Genomic DNA, 10,648 nt, shown 5'->3' on the forward strand with positions numbered 1-10,648 from the left:
CCAGAAAGAATATCAGATTGTCCATTGACACTTTACAGCAAGCATAGACTTGAAAGAGCAAAAAAGCGGTACGCACTTAAACCTGAAGGCATCGTCGAAAATGAAAATGATAACATCCTATGTGGTTATATGAAAAATAAGGGTTGTTACTTTAGTTCACTGGTAGTGAAGAGCTGGCATCGTAGTACATCACCAGCGATGGAAGCTGTGCAAAGACAATAATAATAATAATAATAATAATAATAATAATAATAATAATAATAATAATAATAATAATAATAATAATAATAATAATGATGACGACGACGACAACGACGACGACAACGACGACGACGACGACGACTACGACCATGATGATGATGATGATGATGAAAGATCCCAGCAATGGTTGAGAAGCTCAAGACTCAAAGCAGAAACAGAGGGATTTTTAATTGCAGCACAAGACCAAAGCCTCCCCACCAGAAATTACCAAAAACATGTAATGAAAAGAAATATTACAAGTAACTGCAGAATATGTGGAGATGGACAAGAAACAATAAATCATATTATCTCTAGCTGCCCAGTCCTGGCTAAGAATGAATATATTCACATACATGACAGAGTTGGGACCTACATACACTGGAAGCTATGCCAACATTATGGAATAGCAACAGAAAAAAGATGGTATAGGCACACACCAGAAAAGGTCACAGAAAACGAGAAAGCAACCATACTCTGGGATATGCCGATACACACAGATAGCGAAATTAAGGCCAACAGACCAGATATAGATGTCAGAGATCATGAAGAAAAAACTGCTTTCTAAATGATGTATCAACACCGGCAGATGACAACGTGTCTCTAAAAGAAGTGGAGAAACTTTCAAAATACAAAGAGCTTGAAATAGAGGTAACCAGAATGTGGAATCTAAAAACAGAAACAATTTCTATCATAGTAGGTGCATTAGGCATTATAAAACAATATTCAGACAAATGCATAACAAAAACACCAGGACTTACAAACACATAACTTACAGAAAATTTCACTACTAGGCACTGCACACATCATACGCAGAACGCTTTCCTTTACAATAACCATCAGAGCATCACAACAAATCACAGCACGTGCCCAAGGCACAAAGAGCTGCGCTCGGTTGTTAAGTGAAAGCACGCTATAAAAATCAAACTACTGAATGATGATAATGATAATAATAATAATAATAATAATAATAATAATAATAATAATAGTGATAATAGTAATGATAATAATAATAATAATAATATGATGCAGTACCAGGCAGTGGCTCTCATGGCTTCTGATCTTAACTGATTGGAAGTGTTATCATGTACATTGTTTTGTCTTGGTATAAAAGATGGGCTACAGCAAATATTCTGCTCAATACCACAGATTTGCTTGTCAGTTGAGCATGTCCCTTAGTGGCTGACGATATGTGCATCTCTGATCACGAGCAGAAGTAGTGGGGGAGCCCCACCTACAAGGTCATGTGCTGTTTATCTTGATATGAGATCACCATGTCGCGCACATATGGTTGTGATGCATGTGCCTGGTGTACCCTTATCAGACGGGTAGTCATGATGGGTATATTGGGCTTCGTATATTTTACCCCAGTGTCACTTTGATGGCATGCACTGCTCTCTCACTCAATAATAATAATAATAATAATAATAATAATAATAATAATAATAATAATAATAATAATAATAATAATAATAGTAATAATAAAATTGATAATAATAATAACAGATCCTATGGGATTTTATGATTTAGTGCGCCATAAGATAGAAAATAGGAAGCCAGAAAAAGTCTTAATTGAGAAAGAAAGTAAACTACGCTGAATCATAGATATATCATGCCCAGCTGACAACAAGGTATGCGATAAAAAGAAATAGAGATATGAAAGGTTAGCTTTGGGAGATTAAGCAGTTGCGGTCGATGAAAAAGATGGTAGTAGTGCCAATAGTTGTCGGAGCCCTGGGAACAGTGAGTAAAAATCTTGTGAAGTATAAGGAACAAATAGGGGCTGCAATACGGGTGGAGAACTTGCAGAAATCAGCACTGGTTTGAATCGCATAAATACTTCGGAAGGTGCTCGAAAAATGAGGGTTTTACCTTAGTTTACTGGTAGTGAACAGCTGACATCGTAGTACATCTCCAGCGTTAGAATCTGAACAAAGGCAATAATAATATAATAATAATAATAATAATAATAATAATAATAATAATAATAATAATAATAATAAAAGTAAGAAGAAGAAAAATAGGAAGAGAAAGGAGAGGAAGAAGAAAAGGAAGGAGAAGAATGATGATGATGATGATGATGATGATGATGATGATGATGGTCATCTTCAGGATCGTGATCATCATGATTGTCATCATCATCATCGTCGTCGTCGTCCTCATTATCACCTTCATCATCATCAGCAGCAGCAGCATCATTATATCAGGGTAGGCTTCAAATTTGTGTAATTTGTTGAAATGAAATAATGAGTTTATGATTCGTTCGGGATTCCAATTTTCTGCTCTAACATAACACAAGAGTCTGCTTGGAAATGTTGATGAAGAAAATTCTGAAAATGAAATTAAATTCTTTTTTAATTATGTAAATTTTAATTAGTGTAGCGAAATATTACCGATGAAATGATTTTCTAAGCACACAATATGTTATAATTCGTGTAAAGTTAACATCAATAGCTTTTAGCATTTCCGTTTAAATATGAGTGCAGCTGCATTGAGAGCAACAGTAATATTATATACCTAAGGATACAATAGTTATATATTAGTTTGAAATTTTGGCATAGGAACAGCAATATCTAGTCCAGTATGTAACTGGTAGGTAGTTTATCGGCCTCGAAAGGATGAAATGCAAAATGGATTACGGTGGTATTTGAACTCAGAACATAATAATGGCCGAATTGCCGCAAAACATTCTGCCCGGCATGCTAACAATTCGGCCAGCTCGCTGCTTTATAACAGTCATATATTATAACATTACTTTCAAGAAATCTACAGCTTCATGAGTGAGAGGAATTTTCAAGTATGTATCCCCCAGTATTTAAAGGGTACTATATTGTACTGGCAATGTAGGGATGTATGTCAAAAATTACCTTGATGCTATTTGAATTTAGAAAGAAAACAGTCGTAACCAAGTACGGCAAAGTATTTTGTCCGACCGTATAGGGAGTATATTACCACCAGTACAACACACTCAAGAACACACACACAGACGTAGACGGAGACACACGTAGGGGAGTGTGTATATGTGTGTGTGTGTGCGTATGCGTGTGTGCATGTGTGCGTTTGTGTATGTTTAAATAAGAGTGAAAGAAGATAAAAGAGATCATGGAGGAAGAGAAGAATGATGACGATGATGATCATGATGATAATAATAATGTGGAGGGGAGGCAGGAGGAGTAGAAGAAGGGTAAGTAGTGACTGCTAGGATCGTATACTATTCGCCAAACCCTGTCTCGAAAACGCGGTAACAAAAAATTTACACGCACAGAAAATGCACAGCGAAAACGCTCGGTGGCTATATTTGTAAGCAGGTGTAGTTTGAAGGAGGCTAGAGAAAGATTATGTTCCTTTCCTTGATTATCTTCTTATGAGTGAGAATATTGCGACCATCAAATATATTAATTTCTTACTCGATAACACCTGCCTTTTATAGAGTAATGATATACAGATTTGTCGAATATTTAACTATTCTAGGATTCAATGGAGACAGATCTTTTGATTTCGGTTAATAAGTTTCTAATTTTTGCTTGAAAACATTATCATAGATTCCCATATAGTAGTGGTTTGTCCTAATGCTTAAAGAAGGGTTCCCAAAGCGGGTTGGAGATTCAGGGGTCGTCGTTGATGAAAATCGGGGTGATAATGGGGTGGACAAAAGAGGACTATGGATGTAAAAGCAAGAAAAATAATTGGTTAATTAAATTTTATTTGTCAAATACAGTCATTTTAAATTTGGGGAAGAAAGTGAGGTGGATGCCAGGAATGTGAACTGAATGACAAGTGGATGCCATCCCCCAAAACCTTGGCAATCATTGGATTGAAGTAGCGCCATGAAAGTGGCATTGGTTTAAGTTGGTAGTGATTGTTTTATCTCAGTCAAGGCTCTAGTTTATTCCGCTAAAATACTTATCGTTTTTAGTTAATTTGGGGTAATCATATTGAAATACCGAATCCATCATTTGGATACAATCAAGAGATGTCTAGTGAGATGCACTTTGTACATATTTTCATAATGTAAACAATGAAATAAGCAAAAAAAAACGGATTTTGCTTTAAAAAACCCCATGATTTCCATTCAAGCATCGCAAAATGCACCACCTCCATTTAGAACCTCTCAGAGCCATCGTGGAATAAAAAGTATCCGTTAACATTCTTCATAATTGAAACATCGAATACGTTCTTCTTTGTAACAGGCTTCTCGAACTCCGGGATATTGAAGAAAAGATTAATATAGAAAATGAATTATTCATGGTATTACACAGGTTCTGCCTGTAGAAAATCTGATTTCAATGTAATGTACTCACATTGGTAAATCCAGCAAAGAATACTATGGCAGGATCGATGGCGTCGAGTGAAGGCACATATAAATTTAGAGAGATTAAACATCCGGTGTTTAGGGGCGAAAATGGAACTGGCCTGATGACCATTAAAGGTGTAATGAAGTAGCCAAATATAGGAGAACCACGCATTTATCACCATGTCAAAGAGTGATACGTATATTTCGTTTTGGGTTTATATCGTACATGTGCTTATGTATATACGTATGTATGCAAGTACATGTCGAAAGGCACATATATTCATATGTACTTTAATACATCATTGTGTACTTCTGTGAGTGTGGGAGGGGGCAGAGAGGTATATAGTTATCAGGAACATAAGTGTTTATGTTTGAGTGATGGTATTTATGTACAGCGTTTTGGCTACGTGTGTATAAAACACTAATGGAAGTGAAGATTTCATGCGATGAGAATATTACTCCATGCTATGTTTCTCAGATGAAAAAATAACTCAGTAACACAATTCCACACTGGTTCCATTTTCATAAAGAATACTTCTTAAACAAACCAAAACGTAAAACAATTACGCCATTGGTTCATTGCTTGTCTTCATTTGTATGTGACATTCAAACACTTTCTTTTATTTATAATACGAATATTATAAATATACATACATACGTACACACACACATATGCATATATAAGTATATACACCTAAGGGCTTGTGCATAGTTATTAATTTATACGTTCACGCATCTTTCTACACAAAAAAAAAACAGATACACGCACACAGACACAGTCGCACACCCGTTTATGTACACGTAGATGCAAATACTTTCATGTATATACATTTATATATATATATATATATATATATATATATATATATATTTGCATGTATGAATATATGTGTATGTATACATGCATAATGTAATTGTTTAAATTTCTCCAAGTTCGCAAATTGGCGATCTCCCTTCTGCGAAATACAATTTACTTTTCTATTGCATTTTTTTGCTCTACTTCAAATCTACTATTTTTATGTTTACATGTTTGCGGCGCTATTAACTTATCACCTTTGTTGTTGCTGAAAGAAAAAGAGAAGCGCTCTGAATAGTTGCATCATTATTTTAGAAGAAAATGGAAAAATATCATAAATGTAATAATGCACAATAACCAATATATACTGAAAGAAACAGAAAATAAGATTTCATAACAAAATTCACTGCTTTGGTTGTTGAGAACTAAAGAGACTTCAGAACGAGGTTCGCAGAATATTGAAAATGAATTTCCACAAAGAATTTCTTTCTTTTATGAGTAGTAACTAGAAGCTATATACTTCTATCCGTTTAATCATCGATAAAGTATAGTGTCTATTTATATTATTTTTTTTCGCACATCTTGTTATGAAAGGTGTGTAATTTAAATCTATATTATAATTTTATAGAGAATTGTTCCTTGTAAGGCAACACAAAGCAAATATATAGGACATTTATATTACTATGTATTCCACAACACAAATTGGTATACTTGTGTTTGTGTGTGTGTGTGTGTATTGACACAATTATATAGGCCAAATGTGGATGACCCTGAGGAGAACTGTACTTCATAACGAAGAGATTCGTTTTCTAAGATATAGACAGATGTCATTGAGCAAACACTTAGATGTGCGGGGTACTGGAACCATGGTCTCCACATCTACCAGAGCAAGGGACATCGAGAATTTATTTAATGAAAAATAAAAACCACACCTGAATATGAGCACATAAAATTTTCATTGTGTAAGTATTTTAATTCATGAATACAAAACCAAATTTATACGTATTTTAATTCAGTATTTTCATTAATACAATTTATAACATCGTATGAATACTATCGCGCAAAAACAAGGTACTCACCAAAACGTGCGATTACCTCCGCTGTCTCGAATAATAACTATCTCCAATTACTTCCCTTTAAACTTATCTGGATGCTGGTTGACTTACGAAAAAACCTTCATGCATACAATATAGACTAAAAGCTCCTGAAGATACCTCGGAATTGCAATGCTTTCACGAATTTTCCAGTCATGATTAACAAAACGCGAGACCGGTACACTATATAAATATTCTTATAAAATATATAACGAATAATATAAATTGTGTGCATTTTCCTTCTTTTCCTATATATATATATATTTCTTTAGTACCCACAAAGGGGCTAAACACAGAGGGGACAAACAAGGACAGACAAACGGATTAAGTCGATTACATCGATCCCAGTGCGTAACTGGTACTTAATTTATCGACCCTGAAAGGATGAAAGGCAAAGTCGACCTCGGCGGAATTTGAACTCAGAACGTAGCGGCAGACAAAATACGGCTACGCATTTCACCCGGCGTGCTAACGTTTCTGCCAGCTCACCGCCTTTTCCTATATATATATATATATATATATAAATATATATATATACATGCACACATGCATATATATATGTATATATATATATGCACACATGCATACAAACATACATTACGTTTTCATCTGACGCGTGGTACACAGTGAACCTGTGCAGGCACTGTTTGGTTGATGGAGTAAGCGAATGTAGGGCACATAGATTTGATCACTGTATAGAAATCATTTACGTAGGTCATACGTCATTCTTGTTCATACGTAGTTTTCGACAGGAGTTTCCATCAGATATATGTATTGATATCTTGATTAAATATAATAATTGAAGAGCAGAGTATTTCAAAGAATTTCTGCATCACATTAATGACTGTTCGGTAGAATACAATCCAAACTCAGGTTAACAATGCAGAAAATTCACTGACGATCTGTAAGCGGAACACCAACCGTATGAACAGTTGAAAAATTTAACTTTTGCTACTGTCTATAGAAAAATCTTAAAAATAACTTTATATGCTGGTTGCATAACCTGCAATACACGCACACACACATATATATTGGCTTGTCCGGTAGGTTCGTACAGATTTATAGTAGCTTACCTTTAGACTTATTTTAGAACATGGTTGAGTCCATAAAATAGGATTCGACTACACTTCCATTTAGAGCACAGTTTAAGCTATATTTTCTTGGAAGAAGCTTTATGTTCCTATAACCTGTGTTAATTCTGTAACCCTTTAGAATGGAAGATAAGAAAGTTCATTTTCGGCACATGATGCTTTTCTTTTTCCGTAAAGGGAAAATTGCCTCACAAGCAACCAAAGAAATATGCGCAGTTTACGGTGATGTTTATTTATCCGTAAGAACTGTACTGAAGTAGTTCGCAAGGTTCTGAGCTGGAGATTATAGCCTTATTGATAAAGAGCGAGCAGGCAACCCATCCACTATAGATGATGACCAAACCATCCACTACAGACGATGACCAAATCAAGTCATTAATTGAGAATAACCCACATTGCACAACCCGAGAATTGGCAGAGAGCCTCAACCTATCGAAATCCGTCGTTCATGAGCACCTGGTAAAGCTTGGGTACACAAATCACGACGACGTTTGGGTACCACATGAGTTGAGTGAGAAGAACCTTTTGAATCGCATTTCCATCTGTGAGTTGCTTTATAAACTGAATAAAAACGCGTCTGTTTTAAAGCAAATTGTAACAGGTTATGAGAAATGGATTATCTACCGAAATGTTCAGAGAAAGCGATCCTGGAGTAAGCGACGTGAGCCACCCTTATCCACCCCAAAAGCGGATCTTCACCCTAAAAATGTCTTGCTTTGTGTCTGGTGGGATTGGAAAGGAATTCTGTACTATGAGCTTCTCCCAAGTAACCAGACAATTAATTCTGAGAATTATTGCACACAACAGGACGAGGTAAAAGCAGCAAATCAAGAGAAACGTCCAGAATTGGCCAACAGGAAGGGTGTTGATTTCCCACATGATAATGCAAAACCGCACCTTTATTTGGGAAGCAGACAAAAGTAGCTACAGCTTGTCTGGGATATGTTAGCCCACCCTCCATATTTATCAGATATTGCTCCTTCGGATTTCCACTTATTCAGGTCTCTGCCGAATAGTTTTAAAGGTAAAAATTACAATCCCTTGGATGACGGAAAAAGATACCTTGATGAATTCTTTGCCATGAAACCCCTGCAATTCTGGGAAGAGGGTATTTTGGAGTTAAAAAGATGGAGACGAAACGCATTGTGCAACAAAATGGTTCATATTTTGTTGATTAAAAATTTAATGGCAAGTATTTATTGGCGTGTTTCTTTCCTTTAAAAATCGGCACGAACTTTCCGGACAACCGAATATATATGTGTGTATGTATGTATGTGTATATAAATAAAACAGTGAGATTTAAAATGAGGGTTATATTATTCTATAACTTATTACGACCGCTTCAAGTACTTGAACTGTTCCCAGTTGTTCAGTCAAGGAATTAATGAAAACGTTAGCCCTCAACTATTCTCGTCAGACCTTACAATTATTATGATGTTATCGTAGATTTTAAAATTTTCCAACAAACATACATGTGGAAGTTTAGTAATATGTAACTGACATCAAATTATCTTCCTTAATTTATTAGATACTTGCCAAATTCACAGTTCGGTGAGGGGAAGTTGTCATTCAATGCAAAAGCTTGCTTGTCATTGCAAAACAGAGCACAGAAATATTCCTGCGACAGAATGTATAGTTTGTTGAACTAATAAGTGGAAGGTTATTATTTTAAATGAACTAGAGAGAGAGATGGGTGTGTGAATATCCAACAGGATAAGTGTATATCATATCATATAACTCAATTATCCATCTCTATAGTTCATTAAAGAATTATTAGGTTTAATACGGTTAAAATGAATTGAATGAATTATAATTTAATTTCAATGGAATTAAAATAGGTGTAATATTTATGGATGAAATTAAGTTTTAGACGTTAATTATGAAAAAATACTAAGTAAATTACATAGGATATATTTTAACAAGGAGGAGGAAGTATCCATAAAGAGAGTGTAGGTACTACTCTTTCTCAGGTAAGTTAATTATGCATGATTTTAATGCGAATATATTACGAATGTTTAGTTAAATAGCTGAGAAGTGTAAATAGCAGATTAATAACTAGTTATGCCAATAAATTTGGGTTTACAAATGAGAATTTCCATAGCTTCCACTGAACACAAATTGCATCACATATCCGCTGATCTATAGAAACAGAAATATCTATAATAATTTATTGTATACCATATATAAAATACGCATTGAAAGTATCTTGCATATTCTCTGCATGTTGTAGAGAATGCGTATTGTAGTCTATGTAGGCACCGGCTTATATTATGTGTATACTATATTAGATTTATATACAGTCTACATGTAATGAACACTGTATACAGGTTAAATGCAAGTCCAGTGCCCTAGTTTTCCATAAATGTCAATGCGTATTTATGTAGAAAATTTTGACAGACATTTAATATATACTATTTGTAGTGAAACATAGTGAATGTAGGGAAAATTTTCAGAATGCTGTGTTGTATATTTTAGGCGAATTGTAATGTATAAATTCAGTTCCTTAGTTTAATTTTCTGGGATAATCATATTTATTGCTCTTTTTTTCTGTTTAATATTCTCTATCTACAGAAATATTGGCGACATGTAACTATGCGCATTGGAAACAATGTGAAGTTTTTACAAAACAGAAGACAATTATGTGTATATATGTCCCCAGTGTTCTGTAACTATATCTAGTTATTTGAATGTCAAATTTGTTTGAAAGTATGCATATACATGCTTATCTATATTTGTGTGTATTTGTATATGTGTGTATCTGTGTATATGGACGCGTGTATTTGTATGTGTATATATACATATTTATATATAAATATACATATGTGTGTACATATATGTATGTACATGTGTATTTGTATGTATGTATGTATGTATGTATGTATGTATATATGTGTGTCTGTATGTGTATGCATATGTTTATACAAGTATGCATACACACACATTCCAAGATAAGTTGTTTTTGCTTGAAAGATAAAAACTATTCTTTGTAGGAATCATATGCAAGCTATAAGACTGGAGCTTTATCACATTAATATATGGTTAGAATGATATGGAAATTATCCAAAAGAAATCCAGGAATTTGTGAATATTATTTCCTATGTAAAAGAAATAATTCACTCATTCATGTATATAAAAT

Source organism: Octopus sinensis, linkage group LG8 (genome assembly GCF_006345805.1).
Source record: "Octopus sinensis linkage group LG8, ASM634580v1, whole genome shotgun sequence".
NCBI classification, from domain to species: Eukaryota; Metazoa; Mollusca; class Cephalopoda; order Octopoda; family Octopodidae; genus Octopus; species Octopus sinensis.